The following is a 25805-nucleotide window of genomic DNA, read 5'->3' on the forward strand; positions in this document are numbered from 1 at the left end:
CCAGGTAGGACCGTTCTCCCCAGCTGCAGTGTACAGCACATTTTTTACATCTGGCCCGGTCCGGACTGGTCCAAGGGCTACTGCATGAACTATCTCGCGTTTAATTTGCTCAAAGGCTTGTTGCTGCTCAGGGCCCCATTTAAAATCATTCTTCTTCCGGGTCACATGATAGAGAGGGCTTACAATCGAACTGTAATTTGGGATGTGCATTCTCCAGAACCCCACTGCACCCAAGAAAGCTTGCGTTTCTTTCTTATTAGTTGGTGGAGACATTGCTGTTATCTTGTTGATCACATCTGTGGGGATCTGTCTACGTCCATCTTGCCATTTTATTCCCAAAAATTGAATCTCCTGTGCAGGTCCCTTGACCTTACTCCGTTTTATGGCAAAACCGGCTTTCAGCAGGATTTGGATTATTTTCCTCCCTTTCTCAAAGACTTCTTCCGCTGTATCGCCCCACACAATAATGTCATCAATGTATTGCAGGTGTTCTGGAGCTTGCCCCTGTTCCAGTGCAGTCTGGATCAGTCCATGGCAAATGGTAGGGCTGTGTTTCCACCCCTGGGGCAGTCGGTTCCAAGTGAACTGGACACCCCTCCAAGTAAAAGCAAACTGTGGCCTGCACTCTGCTGCCAAAGGAATGGAGAAAAATGCATTGGCAATATCAATCGTGGCATACCACTTGGCTGCCTTTGACTCTAGTTCATACTGAAGTTCTAGCATGTCCGGTACAGCAGCACTCAATGGTGGTGTGACTTCATTCAGGCCACGATAGTCTACTGTTAGTCTCCATTCTCCATTAGACTTTCGCACTGGCCATATGGGGCTATTGAAGGGTGAGCGGGTCCTGCTGATCACCCCCTGACTCTCCAGTCTACGGATCAGCTGATGGATGGGAATCAGGGAGTCTCGGTTGGTGCGATATTGCCGCCGGTGCACTGTTGTGGTCGCAATTGGCACTTGTTGTTCTTCAACTTTCAGCAACCCCACAGCAGAGGGATCTTCTGAGAGACCAGGCAAGGTGGACAGCTGCTCAATTTCCTCAGTCTCCAAAGCAGCAATACCAAAAGCCCACCGGTACCCTTTTGGGTCTTTGAAGTACCCTCTCTTGAGGTAGTCTATGCCGAGGATGCATGGAGCCTCTGGACCAGTCACAATAGGGTGCTTTTGCCACTCCCTCCCAGTCAGGCTGATTTCAGCCTCCAGCACAGTCAACTCTTGGGATCCTCCTGTTACTCCAGAAATATAGATGGGTTCCACCCCTTGACAGCTTGATGGCATCAGGGTACACTGTGCACCGGTATCTACTAGAGCCTTATACTTCTGTGGGACTGATGTGCCAGGCCATCTGATCCACACAGTCCAGTAAATCCGATTGTCCCCTACCTCCACCTGGCTGGAGGCAGGGCCCCTCTAATGGTCGTCACAGCATTGGACACTTAAGTCGTGTTGAAAGGGATTATTCTTCGTTATCACAGGAGCTGGAGTAAAATCAGCTCTTCCACTCCATCTGGGAAACTGCTCACCAGAGACTGAAGCCGTAGCTCTCATGGGACGATCAGTCTTGGCCCTTGCTCCCCTCTTCAGTTCACTCACCCGTTCCTCCAAAGCTGAAGTAGGTTTTCCATCCCACTTTGTCATGTCTTCTCCGTGGTCCAGCAGGTAAAACCATAGGGTACCCCGTGGCGTATACCTTCTGTATCTCCTCTCTTGAACAATAGGACGTCTTTTGTTAATAGCTGAGACGCGTGTTGGTACACGTGAGGAGCTGGATAAATCAGATACATCGTCCCTCAATTTGTCGAGGTCCTGGGACAGTTTTTTCACAGCTGAGATGATGGAAGGAGTGAGATTGTCTTCGAACTCTCGGAGTTTATGAACCATTTCATCCACTGTTAGTGGTACTATGTCATTCCAGGTCACTGTTGCCAATGAATGGGCATATGATGACGGTGCATTCCGTGTAAGTTTTCGCCACATGGGTCGTGTACATTCAACTTCATCTGGATCTATAGGTGTATCCCCGTTATTCGGCTTGATGTGATAGATCATCTCTACGATGGCCGATTCCCTCAGAGACTGGATGCCTTTGTCTATAGTAGTCCACTTGGCCGAACGACTCGTAACATCGTCCTTGTACGGAAACCTTTCTTTCACAGCTGCCAAGAGCCTCCTCCAAAGGCTGAGGGACTTTTTCTCTCTTGCAATTGCTTTGTCAATTCCCCCTTCTCTAGCAAGTGATCCCAGCTGCTTGGCTTCTGTACCTTCTAGTTCGTGACCATCGGCCCCATTGTCCCAGCATCGGAGTAACCAGGTGATGATGTGCTCCCCTGGTTGACGGGTAAAATCTTTTCGCATATTCCGCAGCTCGGTTGAGGTCCGAGGTCGAGAAGTTACCTCTTCTTCTCCTTCTTCGTCATGTGAGGATGACTCCTGATCAGATTCTGGACCGGGTGGTGAATTCATTGGTTCTTCATCTCGCTTCACCCTTTTTGCCTCCTTTTTGCTTGTTCTCTTGCGTACAGGGGCAACTGATATTGGTACGAATTGGTCCTCTGGTTTGGCTGCAGTGATTATCACTGTGGTTTGAGTAGCGACTGTACTTGTTGCTGGGGGTGGTGTAGCTACCGTGCTTGGAGCTGGGGTAACCGCGCTGTCTGTTGCAGTTGAAGTTTGAGCAGCTGCTGTACTTGCCACTGGGGTAGCTGCGCAGTTCATTGCAGCCAAAGTTTGAGTAGCGACTGTCACTTTGCCCTCAAATCCGCCGACATTCTTTTCCTTTTGAAGGTGCTGGATAGTGTTGAACAAGGCCCTGTAAGCATAGGCCAAGCCCCAGCACGTTGCCGTGATTTGTCCATCTCTGGTATGGCCAGAATGACCACACACCTCATTTAAGTGTTTTACTAATTCTTCTGGATTTTGCAGTTGTTCGGTAGTGAAATTCCAAAATACTGGAGGGGCCCACTGACCTAGATACTTGCCCATACTATCCCACACACCCTGCCACTCATGGCTGTCCAGCCTCTGGGAAAATCTCTCGGTCCTCCTACATCGTCGTTTGACCCCAGACAAGACCCAAACCTGAATCTGCTTAACTCTTGAAATTAGTAGTGGGCAAAACACACTCTGTATGCGTGTTAGCATGGTGATTCCCATCACCATCAGCAAACAAGTCTCAAGAGCATTAAAAGGCCATTTAAAAAATTCAAAACTCTCAAATGTAAATGGTCTGGGGGGACGACTAGGAGGGTAAAAGGATGTCTCCTTCACAGGTTGAGCACCTGAGAAGGAGAAAAAAGATGTGTAATTGCTAAGCACCTCCATCATATACCTCCCAAAGTATAAAGGTGGTGACCACACTGGGAACATAAACCAGATCAGTTTCATGATCAATGATTCTATTGTATTACAAGTCATTACCATAAAGTACAATGGGATAAAAACCTTAGCCCAAGCCCCACACTTGAAAAACACTAATACAGCCAATACCGGATGGACGTAAGATATGGTATACTGAAACTGTGAGATCAAGAGGAAAAACCTTGAGAGCCAATAAATCAGCATTGTGACGAGTGACTATCAATCCAGTCAGATCTGTTCTTATCTCAACCCCTCGTGCCCCACGTTGGGCGCCAAAAAGAACTGTCGTGGTTTAAACCCAGTCAGGTAACTTGTTCACTCACTCCCAGTGAGTGGTGCCGAGCTGACAACAATCAAGGTCCGTGTTCGTCTCCCCCCCCTCCCTGCACTGGGGCTCTCCCCTTCCCCGCTCCCGGAGGAACGGGGAGGAGGATCGAGAGAGTGCAACTCCTACGGGTTGAGACAAGAACAGTCCAGCAACAAATCACCACCGCTACTATCAGCTAAAACAATGATAAGGGAAAATAACAAGGGAAGAGAATACGATACCACCGGCCAAGAAAACGAGTTCCACCCGGAAGCTCCTGTCCTTCTGGGTAACTCCCAGTTACCCCCCACCCCGGGCATGACGTGCTGTGGTATGGAATACCTCCCCGGCCAGCCCGGGTCAGGCGCCCCGTCTCCGCTTCCTCACAGCCTCCCCTCCTCCCTGGCAGAGCATGAGCCTCACAGAGTCCTTGGTCAGGGTAAACATCACTTAGCAACAACCGACAACATCGGCTTCACCAACGCTGTTCTCAAAACTAGAAGTCAAAACACAGCACTGCACCAGTTAACACAAAGGAAAAAACATGACTGCTACTGCTGAACCCAGGACAACTATGAAATGTGTACTATGGTTGCAACTGGAAAAAAACACCAAACCTGCATTTTAGGCCATGTTTAGAAAAATGTGGAGGATAATGGAAGGGACTTGCACCACTCATTGCACTTGCCTCTTCCTGAATTTAGAAGGTCATGAGGGGTTTTACCTCGGTGTTTCAAATTAAAATCTGCTTTACATGTGTTTTAAGAAGGTGGGGAAGAAAATCAACGTGTTGGAAAAAGCATATTCTCCTCCTCTGAGGCAACAAATAATACATAAACAGTAATAGTTTCTCTTGCAGCATTTTCTATGCTTGTCTTCTGTTTCTGGCAGAAATTAGAAAACAGCTTAATTATTGTCTTTTGGATCATTTAAACATCTAAAAATATGTGTTTTCAGCCATTCCACCAGAAATAGATAAAAAATAAAATGGACACATAAGTCTTTGGAACCAGATATGAACTTCAGATCAGTTTATGATAACGTTCAAAGTTTTATTTTGAGCAAGCCTTATCAGTGCTTAGAGTTGAGCCCTGGGAGTTAAAGCACGATTCCTGATCCTGTACCAAATGTAACTTTATACTTTCTTCTGTGTCCTTCTGTGTCCATCTAATGGCAACCATTGCACAGGGTTCCAGTATCCACAAAGGTCCCATATACCTCTTGTTCTAGGGCAGTGGCTTTGAAGTGGCTGTGAATAGCATTCACATTTTTTTTCCATCCTCTTTGCAATTGCAATGTTACCCTGTCATGTATCATTCCCCACATGAGACCCTTTCAAAATTGGGTCCCAAATTATCTACAGTATATATATTATCTACTCTCTCTCTGTGTATCTAATTACCTACTATATACATTAATTCTATTGTATTACCTTCTTATACCTAGCACAGGAAATTTTCCCCAGTTTTGGTCAGGATACAAGCAAAAGTCTGTTATTTCTGGCAACTATTTTCCCCAAATGATTTCATCTCATTCAGTCACTCAGATCAATGAGTGGACAGTAGCTGAAGAGCAGCAGAACCTTAGCATCTCACATGAGTATCTTCTAAGCTGATTTGACAAGTTTTTCCTGTTTGTTTTGGGGTTGGATTTTGTTTTGTTTTGTTTTTTTTTTTCCCTTTTCCCCCTAGGAATTTCATCACTGGTCAGAAGTTCAGTTTATCTAAGCAAACCTCTTGGCAGTTTGTATGACATAGTGCTGATAAACAGCCTGGAATAACTCTATCCAGTATGTGTTCACTATCGTGTCTGGTTTTCTTTCTCCAAAACTAAAGGGATCTTGTTGCCAGTTAGCTGGAAATTCAGGCAATAACTGTGGATAGCTACACAGTATTGGCATTAAAGTCTTGCTCTTAGAGTTTTAGATTATTGTGTAAATGATGGAATATTGTTACTGTGGTTAATAAGACCTCCTTGCCATATGTGCAGTGATAATGCTGTAAAGAAAAAAAAGGTGTATTTTTCTGCCCCGCTTTCACGTTATTCATATTATGCTTGAGAGGTAAAATAACTTCTCTGGGGGATGTTTCCCATATGGATATTATCTGTTAACTGTTATGGAAACCTGACAAATTTTCAGGCTCATTGTAAATTTACATTCTTCCACTCTTTCCTCCACAAAAATATTTGCCAAAACTAGATATCTAGTCACAGTTTGTGCATGGAGATATTATTGTGGGAGCAGTTCCCATACTTAATCAAGCTTAAATTTTTCTACAGCAAGCCTGTAACCATTCCTGTCTGGGTCAGCTTGTTGAAGTACATTTTGCTGAGCACAAAGACTCTGCAAGCAGAATATTCACAATATTAAATCATAAAGCAGTTATTTATTAGACAATACACAAAGTAGATAGGTAGAGCTTGGTAGCTGTGAAGTGAAGTGGTCCTAGTAAAGTATGTGGTGAACTGAGCAGTTGTCAGCAAGTAGGCACAGGATGGGCTCTGCAGCCCCCTGGAAGTGGATCTCTGGTGCTCACTTGTGATCTTTCAACTTCATATTTTTCCTAAAGAACTTGGTATCTTCATCTCGGAGCTTTTCCTCCTGAGCTCTTGGATGTTAAATGTTTCCATCTCCAAATCTTAGCTCTGCCTGCAATTGCACCTTTTTTACCACATTCTGTGGAGTTTCTTGCACCTTAGCAGTTCACCTGTATGTCTCTGCCTGACTTGTTGCAGAAGGCAGCAGACGCGTGGATGGTGAGGTTCATGGGCGGAAGATAACAAGGGCAATGGTAGCTCATGTAGCTGCTTCCTGCCTCTGACACAGAGTTCCTGCGTGGTGGTGAGCAAATTGCTTGAAACAAATAGTCATTAGTTGTAGTCTCCTGATTTTCTGGAATTTCTTATTTTCAGAGAGGCTGACTTTACAGCAGGACATGCCTACAAGACAGGAAACTTGGGCCTGTTGCAGAAAAGGCATACATTAAAAAAGAAATCTAGCCTAGCCACTTGGGGAGAAAATTATAACTGAAGGTTGGCCAATACTGCCTCAGTTCCAGAAAAATCTGCTTAAAAGCTTTATTTCATACTTGCTCATATAGCAGAGGAGGATATTTTTTAGCTGTGCCATAGCTACTAGCAATCTTTTAATGTGAGGTGAAACAAAACTTGCATGTAAACAGTTTTAATCAACAGGCTGTGAATGAGTTTGAGTTAAATATATGGTAAAAATAGAGAAGCCAGAGACTAGAATGTTTTTCTACTGATTTTCTGTTAGTAATTCATAGAACTGCAGGCTTTTCCAACTAACTTTTTTTTGCTAAAAAAGAAGCAACTAGAAGTAATAAAAAGATTCTAATTTTTTTTTTTTTGTGGAAATTGGTGTCCTACATATGATTTGTCATAATTTGCACAATTTGCTTGTATTTGTAACACCTATTTCTCTTCCTGTTTTGGAGAAAGATAAGAACAACTGTTAATAATATGCCGTGGGCAAGAAGTGCTTTCTTCATCCTGTAGGCAATCATGTTATGCCTTGAAGCATGAGATTTGATTAACCCATCCCATTGTATAAGATTGCACAGCTGCAAATTTTATTGACTATTGTACTCACTTTCTGCAGTGCCTGAATGCAGCTTGATATCTCGTGGTAGTGAGTGTTACATCCTGGCATTTTGACACTGGAGAGACATGGCCATGATGTTTTGACTGTGCATAGCAGCTCTTGGGTCATCACAAAGGAGAACACTATAGCACTTTATATAGACTATATGAGAACCACTGCTCCCTCTTTGCACAAGCTACCGAGTGGAGGTCACGTCTGGTCTCTGCTCCTCCTTTGCTGACTACTGAAAGGTCTCTTCCCTTTCCCTCTTCACTATCATTTCTTGTAGGATTTATTTCCTCAAAAAAGAGAAGTAAGAAGGATCTCTGTTGCTCTTGTCTAAGGTGTTTCGTGCGTAATGCCCAATTTTACCATGGAGTGCTCTTTCAATTCATCCTTTTTGTGTAATGGTATATTATGTCTGACATTTAAACTGGATCACCTACCAAAAGCGTAGGCTTCAGGAGAGACTACTATGATTGCTCATCACTGTCACATAGAATTACTGCATTTCCAGGTGTCGTAACCTTCTATGTTGAAATCACGGGCTTCAAGAAACTGAATTATATTTTATGGAATATTGTGTCCATTGCCCTATTTATATGTGAATAGATTAAGATTGTGCTTGATCCGAAAAGGTTACAGCTTAATTCAAGAAGAAAAATAATGCATTTAAAAGTAAAATAAGATAGGATGAGAGTAAGTAGTATTGGAATACTGTAATAATTAACTTAAAGGATTTTATCTCTTGAAAATAAGTTTTGAAGATTCTTTTCTCTGAGCAGTTGCATTTCCTCATGTGAAAAATGTAGAAGGGCATGATGAGCCTTTTTACCACCTGTCAAGTCTGAGGAAATTAAGTTCAAACAATACTCTTTTTCAGGCTGAATAATCTGCACTTTGTCAGTCTGATGTTACAGAACTAGTTGTACATCATAAAGCTATGTCTGGATACAAGAGATCAACAAATGCTCAGTGAGCTACTCTCACTTAATTGTCCTAGAGTGGTGTTTATACCTCCCCAGGAATATCGCAAGCATGGCTGGAAGCCCTCTGTGTTACCTGCCAAGTGAATGGATGGCTCTTGCTTCAGAGTTAACTGTTGTTAGTATTAACAAAGACTGTGTCAGAATCAAACATTTATCTACCTATGACTGCTAGGTTTTTAGTTTTTCTTTTTTTTTTCCCACTGATCCTAATGGGACTATATTGTTGTAAACACTTATTAATTATTTGATGGAAAAGATTTTTTTATTTGCTTTTGAAGTAAACAGAAGAGCTATTGCAAGACTGGCACAAGTTTGGTTGTTTTTTTTTGTGAGTTTTCATTTTTAATATTTGTTCCTTATTTGACAGTGCTTCATTACTTTGCATTCCCATCCTAAAAAAGGTGTTAGTTACTGAACAGCAAAGAACAGTTGCATCTAAGCTTTGCTTTCTAGTGCCATACATGCTGTGGGGACTGTCATGGCTGATTTGTTCTCAACACTCCCTGCTAGCATCTAGCCCTGTTCCCTTTCCTCTGTCTCTCTCAAGTTAGTGAGCAGTAAACTTTCTTGGTGTTATCCCGATCAGATTAACAAATATGGATGTGTACAAGGCTCTGCATCCTTCTATTTTGAATGTCCTTATGTCAAAGGATACCTTCACCTGGTGTTGGGATTGACAGACTTCTACCGATTGCTTGATTATGCATCAAATGAGTCTGTATGGCACGAGATGTGTGATCCTGGCTGGACATGCTCACTCTGCATTCAAAGCTGGTGTCCGTTACCTGCACCGGACAGCATGGTCCCATCAGGTCTGTGCCCCACCTTTGGAAATCCTAAGGCTGGGTGCGATGGCAGATTGTTTTGTAAGTTCTAGTAGGTTCATATGATCAGGGAAATACTTTTCATTGAAGAAAGGCAAAGAGTGGAAAATGTCCTTCCTACATTGTCCTACGCAAGAAGAGAAGATCCGCAAGCACACCTTCAGTGCAGTTTCCCTTTCCCTTCAAAATATTTCTTCTGTACAGAGTGATGGGAAATAAATAGTAGTCACTTATTTACTTGATTTTTATTTTTTATTTTTTTATAATATTTGGAGATGCCTGATCTGATACTATGAAGGATCACTTACACCAGGATTATGCAGCAAGTTGTCAGCATTATTATCTATTTCAAATGTAGGTCTGAGTTGCAGAAAGGGAAAAATCCTGGGAAATCACAGGAAAACTCAAACCCCAAACATACATTATTTTATGGAATCAGGCTATACCTGAAGGTCATTTAGCTGAAGTAATCTTACAGTGTAAGAGTTGTTTTATTCTAATGTGTGTTGCTAATTGCCGTGTTGTAGATAGGCCTTCTTGCAATCTTAGTGTCAAGCTGTCACAGAAAGAGCAACCAAATTAGGTTAGATTGACTGCTGGCCATGCTGTAATCACCACTGAGGTAAAGCTGGGTTGCAGTGCTGTGAGTAATGCTACAAATTGCTATAATGTCCAAGTTCTTTTCTAAGTATGCGCAGCACTGCAAAATGCCAGCTAAAGCATTAGCTGGGTTTTTGTTACTAAGATCTAAATATTTATTCTGAGGTGAATTGTACTGGGAAGACACAGAATTTATGCTACCAAATGTGTATCTTCTTGAAATATGTCTAGCAGGCAAACACTGAGAGGAAAGTTAACAGATGCTATGGGCGCTGGAGAAGTGCATTTTTTGTGCAGTCCTTTTTTACTGTAATTACAGCTGGGAACACAATCTCCAGCAAGGCATTAAATTAGGTCAACAGCTAAAAAGGCTTGGGAAGAGACATTGATGACAGCAAGTGGTGTCTATACAGGAAATAAACTGCAGTGTGATCCTGGGTGTGACAGGCTTTTAAATGCTGTAAGGGTGCCATTAACATATAAGTAATAATACATTAGAGAAAATATGGTTATCATGAGATGATGAAAATTTCTCAGATGTTAAGGCATTAGGCTCAGCAGACTTCTTCTAATCCTGTGGGACTGATGACTCCATAGTAGCTGAATCCCCTGGGATCATCTTGTACTGTAGCTATTATAAAATATATTAGTTCTTATTATTTAAAGAAGCTACGTGGACGAGTGCTGTCATCATTAAAAGATTGCAGGTATAAGCTTTTCAGGCATTTGCTTGTCCTCCCATTGCCCCCTGCTAAGATCTTACAGAGCCAAGCTGACTCCTGGTTTATGGTTAAAAATTAAACAAAAATCCTGTGTTGGGTATTCACGTTCATGTGCAGGGCAGAGCAAAACTGTCATTTCAGATTCATGGCACACATTAAGTGCAGGATTGGAGGAGTTGACAAGTTATCTATTTTAAAGGTGAGGAGGAGGCTCCTGCCTTGGGGTTACCCTTCAAAGAAAAGAAGGGTAGTTTCTGTCAGAGGCAGAAATTTGGAGAAGCCAAGGCAGATGGGGTCTCACATGATAAGTCATTGGGGCTGAGCAGTGTTTGCCTGAGGAGCTTGATCCCTGATCACAAAAATGAAGTACTTTGCACTTACAGACCACTGACAGACTCCACAGTGACACATGGAACAGAAGAAGCCTCTGCAGCTTCATTAATGAGTTTGAGTGGTGGCTCAGTGTCTAGGCCCACATCACAGCTTCAGCACATACTGTACCCCATTCTGTAGAGAGTCTGGCCTCCCACCTCTTGCTCCCTGGCTGCCTGCAGCCTCCCTGAAGCCACAGTGGTGGGCTCCCAGCACACCTTTTGGTTTCTTTGCCATTGCCACTGTGTGTCTTGTTCCCACCGTACCATTTTCATTTGGTTACTTCCTGTAGGATCTAGTCTTCTGTTTGCTGGTGGTGTCTGGGGTTCACAAATAAATGTAAATTTTAGTGATGGGTCAAAAAGGTGCTTTCAGCAGTCTTGGGTAATAATAGATCAAGGAGGAGAGTTCTGTGCAGAACAGCTTGGACCTCTGCTGCACCATTCGCTGCACTTCCCTCCATGGTTTATTTTTTGTGTAGATACAACAGTTAAAGGACCATAAAAATGTATTTTCTAGCACCTATCTGCCTCTTGAATATCTGAAACTGATGCACACTGCAGGTTTTGTAAACACTACATTCACCCTGAAGTTACTTGGAGAGGGGACAGTTGGTTACACTGAATTGGTCCAGTCACACTGATACTGTTCCACAAACAGTTGCGTTTGAATACTTGATTGATATTATTCATACAAATGTGACTAAGAGCTTTGAGTCAGTCACAGTGTAGGCAGCCTATATGCAAAGTTTCTTTCGCAGCTCTGCCAATGCATCCTAATCCTGATTTTTAGCAATTCCTTGTGCTGTTTCAGTCTTGGACCTCCTCCCCACCATGGTCATCACAAAGCACATAAACAGATGCATATAGCTACACAGCTCTGACAGTGTGCCTCCCTTCTTATGACATTTTTTTATTCCAGCCCAGGCTTCCAAACTGATCTGCCAACCTAACTCAGATCTGATCTGCAGCACAGCTTATTGCTGCTCATAAATCACTTCACTGACATCCAGGTATGCAGTACTGTTACAGGGGACACAACAGATTAGCATGGAGAAGAAAAGGGGTATAACCTGGTCTTATTAGCCTAAATAAGCTGGGAAAGTACACACATCCTTAAAGTTGTTACAGAATTATGATCAGGAATGACAGGGCACTGTACTAGTGATGAGGTGTCCAGGAAAAATGCAGTGTGGAAATTTATGCCTATAACAAAGTGAAGCAGCATAGCACTCCTTGAATTGTGCACTTGTGTGTTTATTATTTATGATTGGTGACTGCAGCACTGAAAATGGAGAAGGGTAATATGTTGACCATTTGCAGGGAAAATAATGCCAAGGAAGAAGGTGCTGTTGAACAGTCCAGACTAAATTTGGTGTGATTTTTGCCTTGTGTTCTGAAATTAGGAAATCCCTTGTACGTAATCATGGTTCAGTTGCTGTAACTGTAGGTCAAGAGAAATTGTGGTAGACTCAGCTGACTTCCACCTGCCAGTGAAGGCATGGACTGGCTTTAGGCTTTCCAAGTTTCACTGAAGAAACACTGGGTGAAATTCCAGCTTTGATTTTTCTTTGCTTTGCTCTGAATATGACCAGGAGTACAGATACAACAAATATGCTTTCTTAGGTCACTGCTACCACAGGAGGGAGAGCTTTTGTCAATACTTTTATGGAAGTGTGTATTGCACATAAAAGGTACTTTTTTAACTCTACAATTTTACATTAAGCTTTATGTAGTTTAAATGCATTCTATTCTCAGATGGACCAGAGTTCTACGGTAGCCTTTCATGTTTTGTTGTACACTTATATAGTTTGATGCCTCATCTAAAATAAATATGATATTTTCAGATGCTGCTTTGAATGAGAAAACACCTGTTATCTAGGTGTTGAATAAAACAAGAGTGTTCAGGGTAATATAATGCATATGCGCATTCTATGATTCTGTGATTGTTTCCTTTGTTGTTGTAAATGAGTACTTAAAGTAAAAAAAAAATAATAAAAAAAATGCCTGTTTAGAGTGGGAAGAAGCTGAAAGTTATGGAAAAGTGGCGATGAAAATAAAACCAAGGGGGAACTAAAGTGTAACAAGAACAAAATACAGCACCTTTTTCATCATCTGGGCTGTCAGGGAAGTGATGTGACCAACATTGCAGTCCTGCTGTGATCAGTTAGTAAGTCAATTCTTACATCGTCAAAGACTCTTGCAAAGTTGCTAGACCTTTGCCAAAGGTGGTACATACAACCCCCACAAAACACGCAGCTAAAGAAAACAAGAAAATCTTCTGAAATTGAGTCTCTAAATGAAACAATTGAGTTTTTTGCTAGTGCAGGCTTTTTTGATGAACTGGACAGATTATCTCTCAAGGACACATGCTCAAAACAAAATTGCTTAAGTTGTGCAACTCAGAGGAAGTTCAGGTGGCTGAAGGTATGTGTTTTTCCAATCACTGTGTAGAAGGAATATGCCATATATAAGACAAGAAGATCCTAGATATGTGTTATGGTTTGGACTTTTTGTGAGTCTGCTTTCAGCTGGTGGGCTCTGTCCTGAGGGAGAAGACAGGTGAAGGGTCCCATACTGCAGACACACTTGTTCTGCTTTGATCTATCCAGCCTTCTGAGGCTTTCAAGTTGTTAAATTTGGGATATTTGCCACTTGGGAGCCAAAGTTAACTGACTACCATGTTTCATGCCTTAAAGGCTGATGTTTCCGCAGTCACCTGCAAGTAAGATATGTATAACAGCCATACTTGTTCAAGTATGATTGCCAGTGATTAAGGGCTGGAAAAGAGGAGAGCTGAGGGTTTAGCTGATAAACTGGTGTTCTCCTCAGAAGTACTTACCGGTGCGTCACTGCAGGTCAGATCTAGAGGAGGAACGGAAGATATGTAAACAAAAATGACTGTTTGCAGGTGTCCAGTGCAGGCTATGGCAAGATGAGAGTGCTGGGATTGAGTCTGAGGGGAACCTTGCTATGGTGGCTTCACAATATTATTACTCTGGATGCTACCCCCTGTACAAGAGAGACTGGAAGGAGTTTGTGGTCTCTAGCCTTAGCTCACTCCTTCACAGCCCAGCATAACACCATAAGCTATATTGAAATGGTGTTGGTGCTAAGACATCAGTGTGAACTGCAGTGTAAGAGTGTAAGTATAGATTTGCTTCTGCAGACTTTGCTGGGGGGAATTTGCACCTTCTATCACACAGAGCTGGGGGCACAATATCCTAAGCTGCTGCAGCAGTTCATTCAGCAAATGTGAGTTGAAGCGACCTGTGTGTACGACAGGCACTCAGTATAATCCTCCTGTGAACTTGCAATCCCTGAAGCATGGTTGTGTGCTGATTGGCATTTCTGAGGGAGTTATGACTGCTAGAAACTATGAGCATGATTTCAAGACGTAAGTGAAAGTAACTGTGGTAGCAACCCCACAGTGTTTGTAAATGTTCTTCTCTGCTCAGGGAAGATCAGGAGCTTGGAAATACCAAGCTAATGCTCAGTCAGGTGGGATGGAGACAAGGCAAGGAAATGCAGCAGTTTTCCCTTTGAATCTTGGTGTTATGCTTGAGGTAATCTGTCTCTTTCCACTGGGACATTTCTTGCATGAGAAATGCCATTTCTTCATTTCTTGGAAGAACCTGTCAGAGGAGCTTTGGAGAGGGGAGAGCTACGCAGAGGGCTTGGCCACGCACCCTGCAGGCAGCTGCTGCAGCAGTAGTATCAGCCATCGGTGAACTCCAGGTTTCCTCACTGTTTGTCTCCAGAGTGCTCTTGTGAAAGCATGTGCAGCTGCACCACATGACCTCCCAAGTAACAGCATGTGAAGAAGATATTCCATTTTCATTAGCTAAGATAGTTGCTATTAATTAAGCAATGTAAAAAGCCTCCAAGTTAGGTGCAAATTGAATTTTCCTTTTAAGGATTCTCGTGAAGGTGTGCTTGTAATTAAAGATCCTTTGCTTGGCTAGGTAAGAGCCATTTTACTTGCTGTGTCTGTGCAGGAAGCTGCATCTGTTTCCATTAGCTGTTGCACATGCACAGGTGAATCTGACCAATTTGCCCACATTAACCCATGCAGCAGGTTTGAGCAGGGCTGAGGATGCAGCACAGTCTGTCCCTGGGTCCCCAGCTTGCCTGCTTCAGCTTTTATTTATTTATCCAAGTCATGTTTGGGCATTTGATTTTAAATGTGTTAGGGAAGCACCTTTTAAAATCAAAGAGAAGATGAGCAAGCAATTCTCTTCATCTCCAGTTGCTGTCTATGACTTGGAAAAAACAGCAGGTTAAATTTCTAGCCTGTGCCTGAGTCAGGGGGGCTCTGTCATGTTGGGGTTCACTTTTCCATAACTCCTCACCCAGCTGTGCAGATCACTGACTATTTCTCCCAAGATAGTTTTGCACTCATTTCTCATTCAGTTAATTAGAGCAAAAAACCAAGGTTCATGTCAATTGCAATTAAAAATGTCCCTGGACTATGTCTATGTTTGGACTCCCAGTGCTAACAATAATAGCAGTTGCTTTTGCCTTTGTAGGTTGTTTATGCCTTAGTGATGATATTCCCAATTCATAAACGTGATTCAGTACAATATAAGCAGCAGAATTTGTATGAAACAGCATCCTGTAACTTGTGTAGTCACAAGTTATTTTAAAAATTGTGCAGAGAAAGCTGAAATGACAGAACATTGATTTTCCTAAATTTCTGTTTAGAAAGAGAAAAACATTTAAGTTGCATGTCTTTACAGTTCCTTGAGGTCCTTATTGAGAAAAAAACTTGTAGAATAGCTGCTACTGATTTAAGAGACCAGATTGTGACCTGACCCTGTGCAAGAAAACTGAGTGTAAGACTGATCCCTCAACAGCATGCTTTAAGAGACAGCACCTCAAGTCCAGATGCTGCTTAGGCAGCCCTGTTTGCCCTGCTCTGGAGAGCAACACATGCCACGGGAGAGGGCTGGCAGAGGAGCTGTGGCTTTATCCCCACTTGACCTCAACCACTGGGGCTGGTTGGATGAATAAACTGCAGGAAAGGGAGGGATTTCTCATTTTGCTCTCCGCAGGAGGAAATTCTGATAAAGAATAGCAGATAAAGCAGCAACGAGGATGGGTATACAGGTATTAGAGCCTAAGTGCAAACTCTTAAAAATACTGGCCCAGTATTACCCCTTAGGGAGCACACTGCTCAAGTGTCTTATTGGGACTTAAAAGGAGGGGAGAGAAGGATATTTTCTGCTGCTTTAGTTTTCAGTTCCTGGAGGAACAAAACAGAGGACTCCTTCAAAAAAGACAGGATTCTCTTGTGCCTTTTTTTTTTGTTTCCACCTAGGACAAAGCTATACAGCAATGAACAGATACACAGAGAATGTTCGTGCAAACATCACTTGTTTGTTTTAAGCTCAGCAAGAGTTGCTTTTAGCATCATTCAGATGAAGCAAATGCACTAGGTTACACATAGCACTTTTAAATAAGTGCAATGCCATTTAAATGGTTTTAAATAACACAAGAGATCTGGGGGAAGCTGTAGTAAAAGCCAAAAGCAGCGCAGAGTAATATTACTTATGGATAATTCTTTTCTGTATTTCCATGCACAGAGCATATAGTAATAGTTGTTGGCTCAAAGACTTTTCATCAACCAAAGCGTAGCTGTTGGCAGTGGGAGCCAGTCTAGTTCAGTGGTTTTACATGCAAGTATCCCTTCCTTCTTATTGTCACAGATCCTCTGAACTGTTCTGTTCAGTTGGGTAATACTCAACATACTCTAAATATCTACTTATTATTTTGTCAGTATGTTATCAGTATATTGATATCAATATATTGTTAGTTTATATCTATCAATATATTGTATATATTGATATATATATCAATCAATATACTGTACATATTGGTACAGAGCTGACCTGCAGTTTGCTGTATGTGTAAGATCAACATGCGTAGGAACAGAGCTGGAAAGAGTGAGCAAGCAATGCACTCAGCTCCAGTGGCAAGCACTTTAATAGACATGCTCATAAACAAACTTCAATAAACTGATCAGTGAAATTCATCAGAAAATTATTTGCAGCTGTGAATAAAAAAATTATACATAAAATCTGAGACTTTATCATTGAGAGTTATTTTTTAAAATAATAAAGGAATAATTTTTTAACATATTTTGTGGTATTTTGTTTAGAAAAACTTCATGGCCAGACTCCTACTGAAACTCCCATGTACATGAAAACCCACAAAAAATTAGAAAAAGAACTACTGAAAGATACTGTGTAAGTGAGCAGTTTAAAACCAGGGAGGAGCCCTGGCTTTACTGAAGTTACCTGGAGATGTCAAAAATTTAGTGTCACTTGTTTTTAAATCTGCAAACATGAAATGATGGTGTGGAAAGAGGCAGTATCAATGCAGTATCAACTGTATCAATGCTATGTGAAGGGGTATCTTGTGCTCAGGAATAAAGATGCAGAAAAGTGAGAAGTAACCTTTCCTGAAGCCCAGGAAACTGATGGTGAGCAGCTGTGTGTACTGAAATGAGAGGATCCAAATTATTCTTTTAGTACATCTGGAAGCAAAGGCAAAATGCTTGTGTCCAATCACTTGCTGGTATCAACAGGGTAGTAGGAAGGTCAGAAATCTAGACAGGATAAGAAACAGCAAATACCAGGAAAATTAACATTAACACACCTAAGAAAGGATGAGACTTCAGGAGCTGACAGCCCTGTGATTGTGTGCTACAAAACTTTGCACTTAGGTATGTTAAAGAGTGCTAGTTCTTATTTCCAGGAAGATGAAAAATGCTGTTGCTGACTCCATGGAGCAGGATGCATCAGGATGCAGGATAGCAAAAATGACCAGACAAATGATACGTAGAAGCTGGTGGTAAATCCTCTGTCTGAATAACGATTATGAGCAACAGAGAATAGAGACCTATGGATTATTTGGCTTTTGGAAAGCTTTTGCAGTGTTAGGTGTGTCCTGGGTTCAGCAGTAGCAGTCATGTTTTTTTTCTTTGTGTTAACTGGTGCAGTGCTGTGTTTTGACTTCTAGTTTGAGAACAGTGTTGGTGAAGCCGATGTTGTCGGTTGTTGCTAAGTGATGTTTACCCTGACCAAGGACTCCGTGAGGCTCATGCTCTGCCAGGGAGGAGGGGAGGCTGTGAGGAAGCAGACACGGGGCGCCTGACCCGGGCTAGCCGGGGAGGTATTCCATACCACAGCACGTCATGCCCGGGGTGGGGGGTAACTGGGAGTTACCCGGAAGGACAGGAGCTTCCGGGTGGAACTCGTTTTCTTGGCCGGTGGTATCGTATTCTCTTCCCTTGTTATTTTCCCTTATCATTGTTTTAGCTGATAGTAGCGGTGGTGATTTGTTGCTGGACTGTTCTTGTCTCAACCCGTAGGAGTTGCACTCTCTCGATCCTCCTCCCCGTTCCTCCGGGAGCGGGGAAGGGGAGAGCCCCGGTGCAGGGGGGGGGGGAGATGGACACGGACCTTGATTGTTGTCAGCTCGGCACCACTCACTGGGAGTGAGTGAACAAGTTACCTGACTGGGTTTAAACCACGACAAGGTGCCTGATCTGCAAACCTATCAGTAGCCTGTACATCAGGAGCTGAACTGTGATAACACTGTCGAATTCAGACCTCCCTGCATATGAACTCAAGTCCTGAATGTGAAAGAGGAAGAACTGGTGTTGAATTTCTGGTGGAGTCCTATCTCTCTGCAAGCATGTTGGATTGCTCAGGTGTGGGATGCAGTTTAGAGTAAGCCCCTTCCAGCTGCTCATTTATGTACTGGATGACACCGGTAAATACAGCATGGCCGTATGCACAGAATTGGCCTCGAATACACTCAGGAATTCCAGCTTTGCCATGCAGTGTGCAGTTCCCTTTTCCTTCCCTCTGGCTGTTCAGACATGTATTATTGATGGCCTTCCACCATCCTCTCTCACCCTGCTCCTGCAGAGCTCTTGTGCACTGCTGAGCCAAAGCAGGTGCAGAGACCAGCGTGGAGCCTGTGGGGCTGATCTCCAGGCTGTCAGGTGTTGTTTTTTTCATGCATACTTCCTAGCACTAATACAGACTACTTCATACTGGCACAGAAACTGAAGAGGACTTGCAAAGAGTCTTTCTTGTTTTCATTATCCAGTTATTCAATCATTACTAATTTTCTTTTTAATATCTTACTGGTTGGCTGAGTAAGAAATGCAGAGCTGTATCTTACTGAGCTGATTGTGGGTATAAGAGAATTCTGTTACCAATCCACCACTCTGTTTAAGTAACAGATTTGTGCAGTCTGTTGTTTCCTGCCTTTGGGCTTTCAGACAAGTAAGACATGTTATAGAGGGTTAACTGTCAAATTCCTGTTGATTTTTCACCAGTGTTGTTTTGTTGCGATTTTCTTGGTGAAGCTGTTAGTGTTAAGTACCAAATTCTGCTCACTCACTTTTGACTTACATTGAAATAATTAGAGAAGAATCTGTTGGTACTACTTATTTCAGAGGTTTCTTAAGTTCCTCAGTCACGTTTTTACAGGAAATAAAATGTCACTTTTAAAGGAATGCCCTGTATCAAAAATAGTAAGGAGAAACAGTACAAGTTCACTGTATACCCTTTGCATTTAATTGTGTTTGTGGAATTGTGAATAGAAAAAGCATTCAAAGGTGGTGGAGTCTCAAAACAAATTTCATTTCACTCCCACTCACTCATATTTGAAGTCTGATTTTTTTCCGTGTACACATGTACACATGCATGTGTTTTCATTAGCCAAGCATTTTCACACAGGAAAGAATGATGTGCATGTGTTTTTAGAGAAACGTTTTACTCAAGCAAGTATTCTTAGCTTTATGTAAGCTGCAGTTCTCATGCATTAATAGAAGGTTCCACATTTAGTCTTTCTATGTCTTGCAGAAAAAATGATGACATGTCAGAGAAAAAAAGAAATTCTTTTAGGTTGTAGAAATCAAATGGTAGAAGAGTTACATTCAGTAACCCTGAATAATTGCTGGATCTTACGGCAAAGCTTGTTACTGAAACTACCTAAAGAATATGACTAAAATTTTAGGTTCAGGAGCTGGTCACAATGAAAAGCGTTCATCAAAGTTAGGTTCTACCTTAAACATTTTTATCTGCTCTCTGCTAACAGGCTAAAATCCAAAGCCCCTTGTAAGTCTATTATTAAGATATTTTAAAAGCTAGCATCTAATTATGGTGCTTGACTAATGTGAGAGACAAACACTACGTTTTTGATTGCACATCTGCGTCAATCTCCTGCTAATAGGCAGGGAGAAATACTATTGTAGGCTCCCAAAACCTATATAAGCAGTCAGTTCATGTGGCAACACAGAGCTCAGAGGCCAGTCATTTTATAGTCTCTGCTGTTCAGTTCTGGACACAGGTAACCCAAGGCTCTTCTCTTGCCTTGTAATTGATGGTCAAGTGCCTGCACCTTTTGGTTGTATGTACCATTTACTGTCATAGGTCCATCTTCATCCTGAGTGTTAGCAGTCCAGGAGGAAGCAGTCATCTGCTGCAGCACTGGCTTGAGCTACTGCATTTGGTGTTCAGTTGTGGATTGGCTAAGGAGCGACGGACATTTCATGACCAACCCAGATGTCTTAGCCTTAGGAGATGGTGGTTATGAAGGATACAGCTGAACAATAGACATATGAGGCATCCCAGCTGTTTGGTTTTAGCCAGACTCTGAGTTAAGTTGTAAGGCCTGAACTCAAGTTACCCAGGCTGCAAGGCCTAACCTTAGGTTACTAAAGGACAGCTATGTGCAGTAGAACAAGGAACTTGGCGTTTGCTCAAGGTTAACAAGATGTAGAAGCGGGATGGGAAAACTGTAAGATGTGTGCAAAAAGTAACAAATGGACAAGCTTTCAGCTAACCTATTATCTACTTTGAAAATGTGTGGACAGCACTTTTGAACTATGCAGAATCTATATTGGTTACATCAACTAGTCCTATAAACTATAAAAGCTGTTGATGTGTGTGAATAAATTTGGCAATCGCTTGATCACATTGATCAACATTGCCTTTGTCCGTGACTCCCCCGTCAACATTCAGTCTGAAAGGACTTATGGTTACTGTACTCTTCTCCTTCCCTGGAAAAGGTTTCAGATCAAAGGTTGCTGAGCTGCTTGGCTAGTTCTGATGTGCAGAAAGATGAAGACGGCAGAGCTTAAATGTGGCACCATATTTCAGGGCATATAGTGTCTATCCCTTCAGAGCTGCATGTGCTGAAGTCCTTGGACAACGTGCACAAATGAGGGAGGGAGGTAGTGGCGGTTCAGGGACAGGAACTGGCAGATGGATAGAGCAAGCCAGGATGGAGAAATGGCACAAGAGGGTCCCTAGAAGGGAAAATACTCTGGAATAAGTTTTTTGGGGTTGGTTTGTTGTTTTGATTTTATTTTAGAGTAGAATTTATGGGTAAAAATATGAGAAAGCTCTAAGGAAGTTTCTTTTTTACAAGGTTTGTTCTTACCAGCAAGCATTCTGCTTTTGTTTCTAGCCATTTATAGATAGCTCTATACCTATATTACTACAGAAAGGCCACTGAAAGATGAGCTGCTGAGAAGTGTGTTAGGTATTTTTTAAGTTGTTTTGGCAATAGTGATGTTGCTTTGCAGCCAGAGAAGAAAGTTGGGAAATAATTTCTTAAGAAGATAAAGTTATGGAATAGGGAGATTTTGAATCTGCCTCCATAGTGAGTGTTTCGATAATTCAGTGACTTCAGTAATGACCTTAGCTGGCAAGAAGATGACTTTATAGCAAAGTGAAAACCCCTTATACTATTTTGTTAATAATTTACCGTTCAGCACTAGTGTCAAACTTGAGCACTAATGTAAGATTTAACAGAATGGAAGTACAGGCCAGGCCTGCTAATAATGTAACTCATATCTAAAAGTCAAAGTCATGTTTCTGAGGGTTGTAGGTGTGTTTATAAAAAGTTAAAACAGAAAAAAAATTAAAACATTGTAAAATGGTGATCCCATTTTGAACCCAATAAAATGCGTTTTCCATTTGCACGTGGAGCTGCTTTCTGTTTTGTAATGAGGAAGGTAAATGATTTTAAAACGGTCTCTGATTTATATTGTGATATATGTGATGAAAAATCATGTTGTTTGTGTGCTGCTTGATGTGTTACTGTTTCAGTACATGAGATAGATACAACCTATGACCAGGCACTTGGTCTGCCTCTCAGATGACATTTGACAACTAAAAATATCCACCTTTACAAGACAGTTGTGTATTTAACAATTCCATCTTTCAGCATCAAGTAGTAAAAAAAAAAAAAAAGGTAGTGGAAAAGATGTTCTGGCTAACTACTCTTCTAGACTTACACAACTGAGACGTATAGACAAGCAAAAATATACTAGTGCAGAAACCATTGCTTTGAAAGTAAGGCAGAGTGGAAGTCAAAACCATATTGTACAACAGGTTGTTTGTTGTGTAGTAAGATTTAATGTTTATGATGGTGTCACCTGTGCAAGATGTTCTCCTTCCGTACCATGAAAACATCACTGATTGAACATGAAATCCATGAGAAAAAATTACCTGTGTCACACAAAAGGATTATTTGCTATTTATCTTTTGGAGTTAATACTTCCCGCATTTAAAAGTAGAATAAAAAAAAAACCGCACCAACAAAACAAACAAAACCCCATCTCTGTACAATTACAGATATCACACGACAGTGATGCTTTTATTTAATGCTCTGGAGGTAGGGTGCCTGCTCATTTGATATGCTCACCTGATGAAATAGCCATCAAGCTGCAGCCACAGTATGCAGTGTCTGCTCCTTTTATTCTGTTCTGTCCTTTCCCAGTGGATAAAAGAGCAAGTTGGCATTACAGGGCCAGAGACAGGCTTTTGTGCTGTCTGCTGGCAGGAGAGGCAGCTGAGAGCACCTTGGGTTTTTGATGGCTAACTGCATTGTGAGCAGTGTCTTCAGTTGTCTTTTACATAGGCCCCTGTAGAGAAGACAGCAATAAGCTACCAAAAGTAAATGAAACCTTTCTTTGTAGAAGTTCTAAATTTCATTCTACTGATAACTCTTCCTTGCCATCCCCCAGGAGTTAAGCAAAATACTGGTTATGTGTTAAGAGGCTAAGATTGAAAACAAAGCAGACATGGCATCATTTTTATTAACTTGGTACAAGTTTACTGCAAGTGATGTGTTCCTTGATGCATTACTAGCAGAAGAAGGAAAAGTCTGTTGGAGGGAAGAAGAATTTGACACTTCTTTTTATGTGAACAAAGAAAAATCACTGTTTTTCCAAAGTGTTGTTACAAATTGTTTTGTTTAAGTATTCCTTTTAGTAACAACATTATCAATTTACGACTAAAGGACAGAGTTAGTAGTGGAACCACTGAATAAAACACAAATTGGCATTGAAGCAAATAACTTCATCCATGGTGAAGACTGTAACTGTGATGCAGGAGAACTTATACCTACTGTTTGATTTGCAACATTTACTTTGCCAAAGGGGAAGCACCAGTCAGGCCTAGAATAATAAATGGTAGTTACGGTGCATGAAAATGTTAATGAATCCAGTAATGATGATCAAGTTATGAGAACTGTATGTGCATTTTTTAGTTCATGCCTTTAATTCATTGCAGAGAATCATATCTGGTTTGATTTAATGCTCAGCTTCATTTTAAATTTTCTCTAATACATTCCATTTTACTGCTGATCGCTGACATATGAGAAAGTGAAGCAGAGCACTGGAAAAATGTTTTTTTCAATGATTGCTAAATGCACAAACCTTATCACCTTACCAAAAAAATGGCACCTCTATGTTGCAGAGTGTTTAGGTCTGGTGGGTGGACATACCAGCCCTGCCTGTCACTGCCTTTTGTCCAGAACTCTTCCCAGTGCTAATACAGAAAGTCTTACAGTGCTAAACACTTCCGTTTTGTCTCTTTGTGGACTAAACCAATCTTTAGTTTCCAGCGTTGGTGATCTTGTGGATTTTTTTGGTTATAAAATTGTAAATTTTTAATATATGCATTTAAAAGGTATTAAAAAGCAATATGGAAAAAGACATAGTGTGCAAAGGTGTGTATATATATATATATATATAAAGAATTCAAATTTCCATTCTTTCACTTACCAGCAAACAAATCCCCAAGTATTTTGCTTCCCTCTATTCTTAAATTCAAATGAAAATTACATTTCCTTTTGCAGTGGTGCCTTTAAATCCTGGGTGGAAAACTTACGGATTTTTCCATGACTTTGCTTCTGCATTTTTTTGAAGTATTTTTTTTTTTTTTAGTTTTTATGTGTTTAAAAGATAAAAAAAAAATATTGCAAGGTGACATTATGACATGGAGAGGGAGAGAAACAAAATACAACCTTTTCATGGTGATCAACAGGGTTTCCTCTGTTTCCTCTCTTTCCAGTAACTTATAAATTGCCCTGCTTTGCATTAACTTCACAGTATTAGGAGGGTGAGGGTGGATGTATCTAATCTTTATTGTGGTATGGCACTTTTCAGTGCAAAGAGTTAAATGGTGCATGAAATGACCTGTCACACTGTATTATGTGCCAGAGGCATATAAAAGGCAAAAAATTCCCAGTTCCTGAAGGTCCACCTCTATGTTGTTTTGCAGAGAAACATTTGTTGTATGTGTACACACATTTCTGCATAATTTATTTTAGCTAAGCCACAGGAGCCCATCAACTACTAAAATAGAAGGGATGTGCTGGAGAGTTTCTCTCATCCATTCATTAGGGAAGATAATGGTGGAGATTTGGTTCATGTGATACAGCTTTCTGGCAGGGAACAGCAAAACCAAACTTTTTGCATCTTACTGGAGATAACTTATTTTCTGATTGCCTCGGAGAGCCTTCATTACTGCAGGAGAAGTTAGGCACATGTTTATGAAGCTTTGCAAAATGAATAGGAAATTACAGTACTCTGCATTTATTACTCAATCATAATATTCTCAAGTTTGCACTACGAAGTTTCATCCAATTTTGCCTGCTGTTGGTAGCCCTTTGTTGGAGCTCAGACTGAAATAAGAAGCCTACACTGTAAAAGTCTTAAGATTCATGTGTCCTCCTTTTCACTGCAAATCCCTTCTGCTCTTTCACAAGGGTATGGACACAAATCTCCTCTCAAGCACTTGGGCCTAAATCTAAGTGCAAAGATAAGCTTTCTAGTTTTAAATGGAAAATAGTTACTTTAAATGGGAGTTACTTTTTCTGTTTTCTTCTTCTTTATGCAGAACATGTTCAGGAATGCAGCAGACACCCTTAGTGACCCACCGAAGTCTGGATTTTTTCTGTCTGGAAGTGCCTTATATTTGATGCTCCAGACGAACATGAACTTCCTCTGGAAGTACTGTGATTATCAAACTACAGTTCACTGTCACAGGGGAGAGTAAGGTGCTGCTTTCTCATACCAGGTCATGCAAAGACCACCACAGGCTAAGATTCTTGATTACTTCATGCAGTCTGGTGTAATACTAAAACTATTTTGTGCTACTTCTAATCAGGCTTCAAAAGCTGACCTATTATCATGGAGGATTTGAGGAAATTGGAAACCCAGCCCAGAGTTGAATGACTTAAGATTTGTGGAGCTTTGTCAGTTGTTCTAGCACAAAAGCACGTTACAGCATAATTTTCTTGCATGAGAAAGATTAGTTGACTAGAATTCAAAGCGAAATTGGGAGTGTGGGAGCGAACCCCCAAAAGGCACCCACCAAATCAAAGCTGCTGAGCCGAACTCTTACTTTTGGCACCTGCCAATTCAAGCAGTTTGTGTAATGTTATTTCAAATGGCAGCTGGGTCACAGCTTTGCTCCTGGGCATTCCTGAGGCTGGGCTCACCCTGGTACCCTGACTGCGGTGGGAGCAGCAAGGTGCCCAAAAGTGCATGCCCACATGGGAACAGACATAGAAAGGAGCTCTGGCACATCACATACAGTTTATTCCTCTTGCAATGATTGCTGGGCAGGCTGCAGTAGGAATGTCTGCTCCACTCCTCATCCATCACTGTATGAGCAGTCTGGAGACCTTTGGAGTTTTACATTCAGTGCAG

The 25805-nt window shown here is 41.5% G+C and overlaps 1 protein-coding gene across 7 annotated transcripts in view; it reads left to right on the top strand.

Annotated features, from left to right (window-relative positions):
* RGS6 (regulator of G protein signaling 6) overlaps nt 1-25805 on the top strand; it is a 291990-nt gene that overhangs the window by 150411 nt on the left and 115774 nt on the right. The window lies entirely within an intron of this gene.

This window comes from Pezoporus flaviventris, unplaced genomic scaffold (assembly GCF_033815535.1).
Source record: "Pezoporus flaviventris isolate CSIRO_AGI_PZ_B2104156 unplaced genomic scaffold, CSIRO_AGI_Pfla_v1 ptg000035l, whole genome shotgun sequence".
NCBI classification, from domain to species: domain Eukaryota; kingdom Metazoa; phylum Chordata; class Aves; order Psittaciformes; family Psittacidae; genus Pezoporus; species Pezoporus flaviventris.